General features: G+C 37.6%; 1 pseudogene; it reads left to right on the top strand.

Moving 5' to 3' along the window:
* Positions 1 to 593: 593 nt before the first annotated feature.
* Positions 594 to 11,846, top strand: LOC144284157 (succinate dehydrogenase [ubiquinone] cytochrome b small subunit, mitochondrial pseudogene; annotated as a pseudogene).
* The last annotated feature ends 1,641 nt before the right edge of the window (positions 11,847 to 13,487 follow it).

Raw genomic sequence — 13,487 nt, forward strand, 5'->3', positions numbered from 1 at the left:
AGGCAGTGTTCATGGAAACTTCTCTCTGGGAACCAAGGAGCTGGCTGGCACCATTTCCCTCCCCACTTCAGCATAAACACAGTGCCACCTGAGGAAAGCAGCCCAGCATGGACACTGGCTGTCTAACTTCCTTACGCCATGCCCCACATCCCTATGTTCTGGTGAGACTGCCCTTCTCCGTCAAATTTGCCTCAGTCCCAGTGCAGTAGACCACTTACCCAGAAGACCAGCACAAAACCCTGTCCATAACATATCTCCTGACCAGAGACTTCTTCAGGGCCTCAATTTTGATGTAAGTGATGTCAGGTCTCATTTCATGAGCAGACCAGAGCACACCTAATTAAAACTTGCCAGAGACCAAACACTGTTTGTAGCAGGGAAGGAGAGCCTCTGCAGATGATTGGTCTGAAGGATAGAACAGCTAAAACATAACAGAAGAGCATACACAGTACACACTGGAGGCATTCCCTGAAGCACCAGGCCCTGGGCACTACAGGACCTCTTCTTCATAAAGCCATTACTTTTAGGAGCAGGAGACATAAATAGCTTTTCTAACACAGAGGAAGAGGCAGAGACTTAAACAGAATGCCAAGATGGGTGGATTTACCCCAGTGAAAGAAGAAGATTATGCCATGGCCATAGATCTAAATGAAACAGATATAAATAGCATGCCTGATGGAGAATTTAGAGCAATAATCATAAGGATGCTCACTGGCCTCGAGAAGAGAAGACATCAGTGAGACCTTTACCAGAGAGCCAAAAGAGTTAAAAAAGAATCAGAGATGAAAAAAAAAAAAAAAAAAAGGGTGGGGGGAGACTGGAAACAGGCTTAATGCAATGAGCAGCAGACTGGAAAAAGGAGAGGAATAAATTAGTGACCTAAAAGACAAAATAATGGAAAATAATGAAGTTGGACAAAAGAGACAAGGAAGAATTATGCAACACAAGAATAGACTTAGAGAACTCAGTGACTCCATCAAACATAATAACATTTGTATTTTAGGAGTCCCAGAAGAAGAGAGAAAATGAGGACAGAAAATTTATTTCAAGAAATAAATGCTGAAAACTTCCCTAATCTGGGGAAAGAAACAAACCTCCAGATCCGGAAGACACAGAGAACTTCCATCCAGATCAACAAAAGCCAGCCAACATAAAGATATATCATAATTAAGTTTGCAAAATATAGTGATAAAGAAAAATCTTAAAAGCAGCAAAAGAAGACCAAATCTTATCAGGGAAAACCCAAAAGGCTAGTTGGATCCCAACAGAAACTTGACAAGTCAGAAGAAAGTAGCAAGATATATTCAAAGTGCTGAACAGAATAATCTGCAGTGTAGAGTACTCTAACTGACAAGGCATTCAGAATAGAGGAAGAGATGAGGAATTTCCTAGACAAACCAAAACTAAAGGAGCTCATGACCACTAAACCAGCCCTGCAAGAAATATTAAAGGGAACTCTGAGTGGAAAGGAGAGACCAAAAGTGGCAAAGACAAGAAAGGATCAGAGAAACTAGGAACAATGATGAAACAAGAAGTAAAGTGGCAATAAATACATATCTATCAATAATTACTTTGAATGTAAATGGACTAAACACTCCAATTAAAAGACATAGAGTGTCATAGTGGATAGAAATAAATGAGACCTGTCTATATGCTGCCTACAAGAGATTCATTTTACACTTGATCTTAGCCAAAAGGCCGAGAAGTGATCAAGACTCATTTTAGACCTTAAGGTATCTGCATATTAGAAGTGAGGATGGAGATACATTTATCAGATAAATGGATGTCGAAAGAAAGCCAGAGTAGCAATACTTATATGGGACAAACTGGATTTAAAACAAAGACTGTAACCAGAGACAAAGAAGAGCATTATATAATCATGAGGGTGACAATCCAACAAGAAGATATAACAACTGTCTATCATCGTTTGTACTATTTTAACAAGGATTTAGTTGTTAATACATTGAAACAGCATATAGCCAGGATTATAAGAGCCTAAAGTTTAAAGTTTTGCATTGAAGAATCAGTCCATAATCTAAAAGAGCAAAATCACAGAGAACATATCCTAGAAAAAGCAACAAAACGGGAGTATCAGAAACAATAACTCTGACAAGACCTTCCTCTGTAAGTTGTTAAACCAAAGGCTTCACTGATTTAACATTTAATTTGGGATAAACCTAAAGTCTCATTCATGCTTCACCTTGGATCTTTAAATTTGTGAGTCCTATGGCATGCTCCAAATGCAGGAAAACAAGGCTTCTGCTCAAGAGTCACCATTTAGTAGTAGGAGAAAAAGAGAAAATAAAACTGGCTGGCCAGAGCAAGCTCTTCAACAAAAGCTTATGCCAATTACATGCCCATTGAATGATTAAGAGCATGAGCTTTGATATCAAATGCACTTCATGATTTTTCTAAAAACTCCCTGGAGATTATGGAGGGTCCTAAATATTTTTAATATAGCATGTATAATTTTACAGCCACTGGAACATTTCTTCTCTACAACGTACACATTTACTAAACCACACTCTCTCTCTCTCTCTCTCTCTCTCTCTGACACACACACACACACACACACACACACATCTTTATAATAACTCTCAATACTATCCTCTTACTACTGTTATGTTGTTGACTTAAAGAGTTGCTACACCTTCGAATAATTTACTGGGCATTTCATTTTCACCAAGCCTTTTTGGAAGTAGGTTAACATTCAGTGAATTATATTTTCAGTGAATCAGATGCACTTCTAAAATGTGGTGTTCATCTTTATCCACAGAGTCACTTAAGTATTTAAACAAATATTTGGTCTCTTTAAAAATGAGGTAGACAAATTGACAGCTGAACCCCTTAGCTGTTTGTCAGATAGAAGTCTGGCTGGGCTGTGGAGAGACATCATACCCCCTCACCCTGCAGTCTTTCTCCAACATTACCAGCTCCCTGCACCTCCTCATAAAGTTTCCATTTTGGGAACTTGCCCTTTCTTCCACACCATCTTTGTTTATCCTCAACTTTCAACTCTAACTCATGGGTTTAATTCTTAATTGCCTATTTTTTTAGACTTACTCTCTGGAATCAAGCAGTTTTCTGGATAACATCTGTTTCTCTCTTATACTTATCTTATAAATTAATTTCATTCATTTTTTTCAAACCTAAGCTTATGTAGTACTCTCCTTTATCCCACCATCCACTTATTTCCTTCTCAGAATTGATTTCTATAGAGTGTATTTTTGATTTCCATCCCAGCCACAGTCCCAACCTCATCACTTGGCTGCATATTTTCGCTAAGAACAAATTCACTCTAGAAGAGACCACCTTATGCTTGTATATATCATATGTACATATGGTAGGTACTGCTGCAGGCATATGTATTCATACTAAAGCCTGCTAAAGCATTATAATGCACTAATACTCCTAAAGAATTTTATCTTTTAATCAGTGATCCCATATTCTGCAAATCAGAGAAACCACTTTCTGGTTCCAACTATAGGATAGCAAACTTCCATAAACAGCAGCAACCTCTTCTACTTATGTTCATTTCACTCACTCAACAAACATCTATGAAACACTAATTATGAGTCTAGTTTTTTGAGGTGCTATTACTTTTGCGATATGCCTGGACAATGAGCAGCTCAAATATCGGTTCCACCATTTGCTACTTGTATGACTCTCAATTTTCTCGTTTATAAAACAGGGGAAATAGTCATACCTCCCAATAGGTAGTTATGAGGAATGAGTGAGTTTCCATATGTAAAATGTTTTGCACAATGACTCACAAAGGAAGCGCTATATGTGTTTACTGTTATTATTATTAAAGAGTATGCTGAAGAGTACATTTCCAAAGAAATCCCTCAGTGACCACTATTATCAAATTGGAGGTCCGTTTTTTCATGAAAAAAATATAAGCTTGGAGATATGACAAAAAGACATTTTAAAATTCAGCAAAGCTTTTGAAATTACATGTGTAAAGGAAAAAGAGAATGATAATTTTTCTGATGAAGGATTAAAACAATACTCAAATCAAGTCATTGAATATGAATGAGAAAGTAGCCGGGATTGTTTTTCTGCCTGATAAACAAGACTAGAAGGGAAAAAAAAAAAGATAGAATAACTTATCACAGCTCTACATACTGAGAAGTAGCTTAGAATCCATTACATGCCCTGCCTGATATCCCCCAGCAGAATAGGGGCACTCTGATGATTTCAATTCTGCATCCTAGCAATATCTAGAAATAAGCAAAGTGGTCTAGGCTGAAAGGAAAGACAGAAATGGCAGCTTTACCAAGGTAAAGTTTTAACAATAAAATATCAAAGGGAACACAATCAAAAACAAGGGGGGGGGATCCCTGGGTGGTGCAGTGGTTTAGCGCCTGCCTTTGGCCCAGGGCGCGATCCTGGAGACCCGGGATCGAATCCCACATCGGGCTCCCGGTGCGTGGAGCCTGCTTCTCCCTCTGCCTATGTCTCTGCCTCTCTCTCTCTCTCTCTGTGTGTGTGATTATCATAAATAAAAAAAAAAAAAAAAAAAACAAGGGAGGGGCACCTGGGTAGCTCAGTCGAGTAAGTGTCTGACTCTTGATTTTAGCTCAGGTCTTGATCTCAGTCTTGAATTCAAGCTTTGTGTTGGGCTCCACGCTGAGTATGAAGTCTACTCAACAATAAATAAAGAAATAAAAAAAGAAAAGCAATTTAAAGAAAGTGATTTATTTCTTTCAAGACTCTTCCAGTGTCTTGGCAGAATCAGAAGCCTTTGATGAGACTAATAACACGAGGATTTTCTATCTTATCTGTTTTGCATATTTTTCTACATTATGGTTGCTCTTTTATGTTAGAGTATTGATTGTGCTGAACTATTGCTGCAAAAACATGTCTTCCCTCTAACAGACAAGAGCGAGGACTGCTGGCTTTCTCTTTAAGTCCAGCTAATGCTGGCAACCACTTAACTTTTTGTGATTACATGAACCCTAAGATGGGACTCTAAAAATTCATTTCCTACCCGTTTATTTTTGCCATTATTTCCTCTAATTAGTAAAGCATGTAAGTTTTTAACTGAGATGACTAAGTGATTTAATTTTTTTCCTGATGGAAGTGTTGTCTCTGAGAAGAGAGTATGAGAGGGCATGAATGTATATACGTAGGTGAGGATTAGGTGCCATGGAGGGAGGAGTGAGTACTGCAAAGGTCTTGGGCTTCTGGGGAAACACATTCCAGTCTTTCATATTAACTATACCAGTGGTGTGATGAGGCCAGTGCCTTGTAGCTCTCGCAAGTTGATTATGAACATCTCTTCCCAGTTCAACATGCATCCTAGCAATATCATGGTGGTGCTTTGAAATTGTGAGGGTATTTACACCATGGAAACTGGCATATGCAACTAATCAGGTCTTTTTTTTTTTTCTTTTGCCACAAATGCCAGCTGTTCAAAATTTACCATCATTCACTGACTATGACTGGTCATAAGTAACATGTCTATAAACTGATATGAGCACTGTAACCTGGGTTAGTTTATTCTGAAGGAATGTAATACAGGGAGGGTAAATAGTGTGTGGGTCACAGGTTGTTTAGAAATGACAGTATGTACTATTGCTTTGAAGGGCAGATTGCCATTTTATATTCCCCCCCAAGCCCTATTTTCCTCTATTAACTGTCTTATGTGAACATAATCTATTACTTATACTTATCTTGTCCATGACATAGTGAGTTCCTTAGAGTTAGAATGATATGTGGTTTCTCTTCATTTATTTAGTGTTTAGTTGTGTCTGACAGAGTCCTGATGGTTTCTAGGCTTGCTACTTTCTGGATTGCTTCACCTCTAACAGAGTGGAAATATCATGTGTTCCAACAATGTCTTGAGATTATTCTGAGAATCAAATGATAGAATGTCAGTGTCAGCCACTCTCCTAGATAGAGGACTCACCTATAATTTTTAAAACTGTGCAGCAAATATTTAGCATGATATGCATATTTGTATTTATTAGATGCAATTTGGAGACAGTGTAATAAATTAGAGGGATCTTCTTCAAAATAATTTGCCACTGCTTAACAATATAACCTTTAAGAAATTCATATAACCATTTTGAGCCTGTTTCTACATTGTTATAAATATCTAAAAACCTAGCTTACAGGGTCAACATGAGAATTACAATGAGATACCATACAGGAAGCTTCTAACCAAAACCATTGCTGGCATGTAGTAGATGTCTGACAAATACTAACCCCCTTCCCTGATCTCCTATGTGATAGAAGCATTGTATAGATAAACTGCCTAATGCTCTGAATCTTGGTCACCTCAATCATAACGATCATCCTTGTCATCACAATTGCAATTTCACTGGACAAGAAAGAAGCTTTGCAAAGTGATGGCCTTTCCATATATCAATAACTAATCCCTCAGCAAACCTCCAAATCCAACCCACTTTAGGAGTATATATATTCTATAAAGAAGAAACAAAATTCTAGTTAATTAATTACCACTATCAACATACCAGTAGATGAATGTTTTTCAGAGAAAGCCTTTGGGAAGTTTTAGGTAGAGCATAACTTAATTGTTATAGGCCTGTTCAAAGTCCCCGTGCCATTCCCTCTTTGTCAACATTTAGCATAATGTGATGCTCGTAGTCAGAGGCTGTTTCCATTAAGTAAGTTTGTGCATGCATAGAGGATGCCTTCTTAAAACAGCTGGGACAGCAACCTGTGTGCACTTGAGTGATGGATTGGTTTTCTCCTTATGGGCCCAATTTGTGAATTGAGTCAAGTGAAGCCCAGGGCTCTCATCTTTTCAAAACAAGTATATTAGATAAGACTGGAGCAGAGGAAGAGCAGCTTTGGCAGACATCTCTATTAGCAACCATGTTCTGGTCTTTGCTTTACTTATGGACATATCCACCCCAAATCATCTAACTACACCATTTCAAAATATGCATATGGAATTAGGACTGATGACTGATATCTCTTTGATGTGTACTTCCTAGATCTCAGTGACAACTTGCTTTAAACCTCAGAAGTAGGAAAGAGAACATGTTACATGCCATAATCTAGATAAAGAGAGACAACAGGTGACATCACTCACTAAGTTTCTTTATTTTTTAAGATTTTATTTATTTATTCATGAGAGACACACACACGAGAGAGAAAGAGAGAGAGAGAGAGAGAGAGAGGGGCAGAGACACAGGCAGGGGGAGAAGCAGGCTCCATGCAGGGAGCCCGATGTGGGACTCGATCCGGGGACTCCAGGATCATGCCCTGGGCCCAAGGCAGGCAGACGCTTAACTGCTGAGCCACCCAGGTGTCCCAACATCACTACCTTTCATGATAAATATTGATAGAATCACTCAGATCACATGATTATAAATGAATTTCTACCAATTGAAAACAAGCACCACTTTCTCAGTTTGGAAAAAGCCGGTGTTGTTCTCCTGCTCTTTCAGCAGCAACCAGAGTTTACTTCGAAAGTATCCTAATTCTTGCTTACAAATTCTTAGATTCATCCCTGCTTCTCTGGGCCTCCCAGACCCTCCAGGATATAATAATCTGTGTACATATCAGTCCTTTACTTCAGATTTTAACCTCTTCTAGACTAGGAGCTGAAAGGGTTTTATCTTTCTACTTTCTGAACCAAGCATGGTCATTGGTACACAGCAAACACTCAACAATTTTCATTAGTTCACTCCTCTTAAATTTAAATTTAAAAAGAAGGGTCAAGGGAAAAGGTGACACCCAATAGCAATTGTGCACAAATCTTATCCAATCAGGTGAATGAAGCCGTGATTGCTTGTATCTGTAATTTCTTCAAGTCGATAGTCACCTCCCAGGGCACCTCTGGACTAATTAGATTAACTGTTACTGTCAAGGCTATCTAATTGCCTGTACTAAAGAAAGCAAATTGCAGACAGTAGATATCAATGTAAAATCAAACAGAAAACAGGTGTTTGCTAATTAAAACTGAGATTTTAATGAATGACCCGTGTGGTTTTGGTGAATAAATACCACTCCCAACATCTGCTTCATAATTAGACTCCTCTCTCCCTCTCTCTTTTTCTGTCTCTCTCCCTCTCCTTCTTCCACCCACTTTGCCGACACCACAGTAAATAACTGTGAAATGACAAATTTTTTAAAAGCCCCCAAATCTTTACTCTTTGCAAAGGGACAAAAGCAGATGTGCCTGTCTAGGTAACTGTAAATAAACCAATCATAAAGAATTAAAAAAAAAAAAAAGGCCTGTGCATTTACTAATGCATTTACCTAATAGTTTATTAGTTTGTACATTAAAGACTATAATACATTGGTAAAAGAGGTGACAGGACTGGAAAAAAGATCACATCAAAGCATTTTAATGCACAAATTGGCCATGGTACACTGGGGGAGGCTTATTATGAGTTCTGGTTCATCTACCATTTGGGACTTTATTTTGAGTTAATTGGGCTTCTTGCTGAGATGACCTCATCTGATGGATGTTGCTTTTTTGCCTTTCTATCCATTTGAAAGTGAAAGAGGAGAAGCTAATTTTAAAATGTAATAATAAATCTGTGGAATGTACCTGGTAAGCAGGTTTAGCAGAAATGCTTCATATTTAGGAAAGCTAAAATAAGGGAACCAACTTAGAATGAATGAACAGAAAGGATATGAACAAATGTCAGTCATTTTGTTGAGATCATCTTTGCAGAAACATTTTCCCACCATTAGTCTTTGTGTTTTTGAATGCTCAGTAAGTACATTTCTAGTCATAGCTGCTTTGTGCAATTAAACTCAACTGTTATGTCTCAGCCACAGGAGCTCTGAGGACTTGGCAAAGCTATTGAGTGCTGTGTCAACTAATAAACAACCAAATGTATTGAAATCTGAAAAAGTCAAGTGGCTTCTGGACAAGTTTCTTCACTCATCCTAAGACACCAGATCAGAAGGATACAAGCTAAGAGCATGATAGGCATGTCCTATAGGGCATGGGCTTTTGAGCACTGCACTATTTTAATTCAAGAATAGAACCCATAGAAGCATGACCATGAAAGAAAATATACACTGAGCCCTCATCAAAAGTCTTGAATAACATATAAGAAAACTTGATGTCCTATTTTAATTGCTTTTAAATTAAAATATACATATTTTTTAGAGAACTGAATATAATTGATTCTCCCTAAATTAAAAAAGTCCCAAAACATATTATACGCCCACACAATTTTTAAATGATTTTGTCTGTTTATGTGCATGAAGCATACATCTATATGTGTCAAATGTCAGCAGGTTTAAATGGTTGTGGATAAAAATAGACTCATTATGATGTTTCAGGGCAGGTTCTTACCTTCCTCTAAGTGCCTCTTTATATGATTTTTAGCATTTTCCAAATCAATTCCTCACACGGTGACACAAGTCCCTGGGGTTCTGTGGCACCTGACACGTTCTGCTTCTCACGCTTTAAATGCACTGGTTTTATCTGCTGCTGCAGATGTTCTGGCGGGAGGCCCATGCTAGTCCTGCTGCCAGTGTCCATCAGGAAAGGCCACTGTTGGGCCAGTGCTCACCCTGGTCTCAGCTGCCCGTTTTCAGGGTGTCTAGGAATTCCCGGCCCAAAACAAAGTCTGGGAGAATGTTATTTCTTCATTTCAGTGACATACTTTGTCACCTAGGCCCTCTACCAGTTTTACTTATGTCCAGAGTCTCCCAAAATCTTTATGAAAGAGCTTTATTCCTCAGCCTCTGATCCCAGCAGCTAAAATCAGGTGGTTACAATGTGGGAGAATATTCTGCTGTATACCCCTCACTGCCACACGCCTTCTCTCCCCTCTCATGCTGTTCCTTGCCCTGACTAAACGTCCTCCAATTAAACTCCTTCTACTCTTAGGCACTTGGATTTTAATTCTTAAAAATGAAATATTACATACATAAGGTGTTGTATGCTGATATATAAATTTCAAAATACAACTGTAATTTTAAAAATGTGGGGAATAGGGGCACCTAGGTGGTTGAGTTGGTGAAGTGTCTGTCTTCAGCTCAGGTCTTGATCTTGGGATCCTGGAATCAAGCCCTGTGTTGGACTCCCTGCTCAGTGGTGAGTTTGCTTCCTCTTCTTCTGCCCCTCCCCTGCTCATGTTCTCTTTCTCTCCCTCTCTCTCTCAGATAAATAAATAAAATCTTTTTTTTAAATGTAAGGAATACTATTACCTAGTCTAGGAGAATATCATCAGTAATGCTGAAGTCCCTTATTTCAGAGAATGTCATTTCTCTGCATTTTGTTTTTTATCAATGCCTTGCTTTTATCTTAATAGTTTTAATAAATATTTATGTACCTCCCAAAAGGTATCCATTTTGCTTTTGATTGTTTCCAACCATTTATCAATGAATCACATAAGTTCTCTCCTGGGACTACCTTATTTTACTTGCCTTTTTTTAAAATCCATCATTCAATCTTGATGTGTTAAATTTTATTAATTGGCTATCATATGGCAAATCAACCTTCCATAACTGGAAAACCAATTCAGTCACTATGTGCCACCCTTTTTACATTTTGCTAAACTTGATTTGTCAACATTTTGTTTAAGATGTATTTATCTATATTCATGAGTGAGTTTGGCCTCCAGTTTTCATATATTGTACTGTCTTTATCTTGTTTTAGAATCACTAATGGTCATATGACTCCTTTTCTCTCCTACTTTGAGTGAGAACATTTTTTTGTGATATCTCTGATCCTTTTTCATTATTGTATTTTAGGGGTGATGAAAGATAAGCATAACTTGTCTCTTTCAGATAATAGTTTGGAAGATATGACGATCCATATACTTTCCCAAGGGAAAGTAATGGATATTAACAGAATCCTGGGGCACCTGGATAGCTCAGTCCGTTAAGCATCTGCCTTTGGCTCAGGTCATGACCTTGGGGTCTTGGGATCAAGCCCTGAGTCAGGCTTTCTGCTCAGCGAGGCGTCTGCTTCTCCCTCTCCCTCTATCCCTCCCCACCACTTATGCTCTCACTCTGCTCTCTTTCAAATAAATAAATAAAATCCTTAAAAAAAAACAAAAACTAAACTAAACAAAAAGGAATCCTGGTTTTCCAAGTCTAAGCAATAAATGGTTAGCACTTTGGATTGTCTCTCTTGGGGAGGGCATGAGTGTGCATATTATGTGTGGAGAGGGTGAAATGCACATCTAATGACCAGAAGTGTTGGCTGTGACAAAAGTTGTGACTGTCAAATCTATTTCCCATTCTCCCTGGTACTTAGCGGGGCTGTATTTTTTGACTTCTCTAGCAATTAGGTATGACCATATAAGGGAGTTCTAGCAATGGATTTGAATGAAAGACGATGAACATCATTTTCAGACCTGTACCAAAAATTCCTTCCTTAAGTGATCCTTCATGCTCTTTTCCCTTTGACTCAATGCCAACAAACACAACCACATTTACAATCATAGTCACAAGATGATAGAAGGTGCTGCCGTCTCCAGTCATAAAGTAGGTGATATACAGATAGGAATCCTTGCTTAGGACTGCTTCTGGGTTGTGGGTGACCTTGAGCCTTCAGGAGAGAGATGGCAAGTCCCTGGAGGCTGTGTCCTGTGCGGTGTTCAAGGAGGCTGAGCTCTGTTTCTCTGAATCCCAGTGGTCAGACCTGCTCATGTTTCAGCATTTGTCCAGGACCAGCCTTGCCCAGGATGGTGTAGAACCCAGCACATTCACCTGTCACCCAACCACTACTGGGCCTTGGACAAATGGTTACTGACTATGTTTGAGGGGATGGTTTGCAGAAAGCTGTCAAGGCAGGCATTTTGGCACTCCTGGCTTTAACCTTTACTGGGCTTTGTTATTTCAACTACCATGATGTGGGCATCTGCAAAGTTGTTGCCATGCTGTGAAAACTCTGACCTTTTTGACTTAATACCTTCAGAATTGATTGTACACCTCTTTGCCTCTGCTCTATCATGCCCTTCAGCTCACAGTAAGGAGAAAATAACAGATAAGTCCAATGGTGAGACAAACCTCTTCTAATCACCTGATTATTTTTAGAATTTAGTCTTTGAGGAAAAGGTTTGAGATGAATTATATCCAAGAAATTTGGAGACTGGGTTCCTTGTTCTGGTGAGTTATGGGATTGTCTCCTAGCTTCTCACAAGATTCATAGCACAACTAACCATTATGTATGAGCCTTTGTCTGTTAGTGTATCAAATTCTTAAAGGGGATTCAGCTTTATTACTATCAGTAGATGATCAAATTTTTGTATTTGTCCTGGGAATGATGGAGAAAGGGAAAACCTGTTAATTTGTAAGTAAAGACTTAAAATTACTGTTTAATTTTACTGGTTACTGATGGTTACATGTCCCAGGGAAAGTTTAAGATTAGGAAATACTGCTCTTTGACATTATTCATTTCTAAATTCTGGGAAGAAGAGCCTGGAGAGCTTCTGAGTATGGAGAAGTTCCATATTGGGAAGAGGTCCCCTCATAGATGTATGAAAGTATTATAGATTCTAAACTGAGACTTAAAAAATAAATAAATAAATAAACTGAGACTTAATCCTCAAATGTGTTTATTTTACTTGCCCTAAAATAATCTGTCTACGAATATGAAAAACTGTAATTATTATTTGTTTTCCCACTGTAGGAATCTTTAATGTGAAAATGTATCCTATGAAAATAAATTTTTTAAAAAATAAAATGCTATATAATAATTTAAAAAAAAAAAGGAATCCTTGCTTAGCACATCAAATGATAGAGAAATAAACTTGCTTCCTACTCATCCATAGAGAATGTGGTATACCTGCAGGAACACTAGGGTAACTTTAACTTACACATTCCAATTTCTTTTTTCTCTACTTTTGCAACTTTAGAAGTCCAGGGGACAAGCTAGATTTTCGATCTTTAACTTATATTTCTCTTAATTTTTTTTCATGTATACCTTCTGTTTTTCTATACTGAATCCTAGATAATTTCTTCCCATCTCTCTCTCATGTCACTATATATATATATACATATATATATATGTATATATATATATACCAGTAGTGTATATATATATATATATATATATATATATATATATATACTAATTTAAATTATTTGTAATTCCTTTATTACATTTAATTTTTGGTCACTTTTTATTTCCTTCCTATATTTTCTTATATCTTTAAAATTTTTCCTTAAATATATCAGGCCTTCAGTCAAATTCTGAAACCTTTTTGAGGGTTCGATGCTGCAATCTTTTTTCTACTCTCACTTCTCAATAGCTTGTTTACTAATGTATATTATAATTATTAGTATTTTATGAGCTTATTTCCCCCGTTGCCTGAGTTTCCATATCTAAAGTGTGTTCCTTGAAAGATGATTTGAATTTACTTCTGTCTGGTGTCTGAAGGACCAGTAAACCTAGATGATTTTGGACAGCACTCAATTTAAAATTATTTTATTGTGGTGTTGCTGAGAGCTAATGGATAGTATGATGTTTTTACTAAAAATAAATATAGTTGAATTTTTGGTAGGAATTTATTTTTTTAAAGATTTATTTATTA

The sequence above is a fragment of the Canis aureus genome, chromosome 15 (assembly GCF_053574225.1).
Source record: "Canis aureus isolate CA01 chromosome 15, VMU_Caureus_v.1.0, whole genome shotgun sequence".
Classification (NCBI taxonomy): Eukaryota; Metazoa; Chordata; class Mammalia; order Carnivora; family Canidae; genus Canis; species Canis aureus.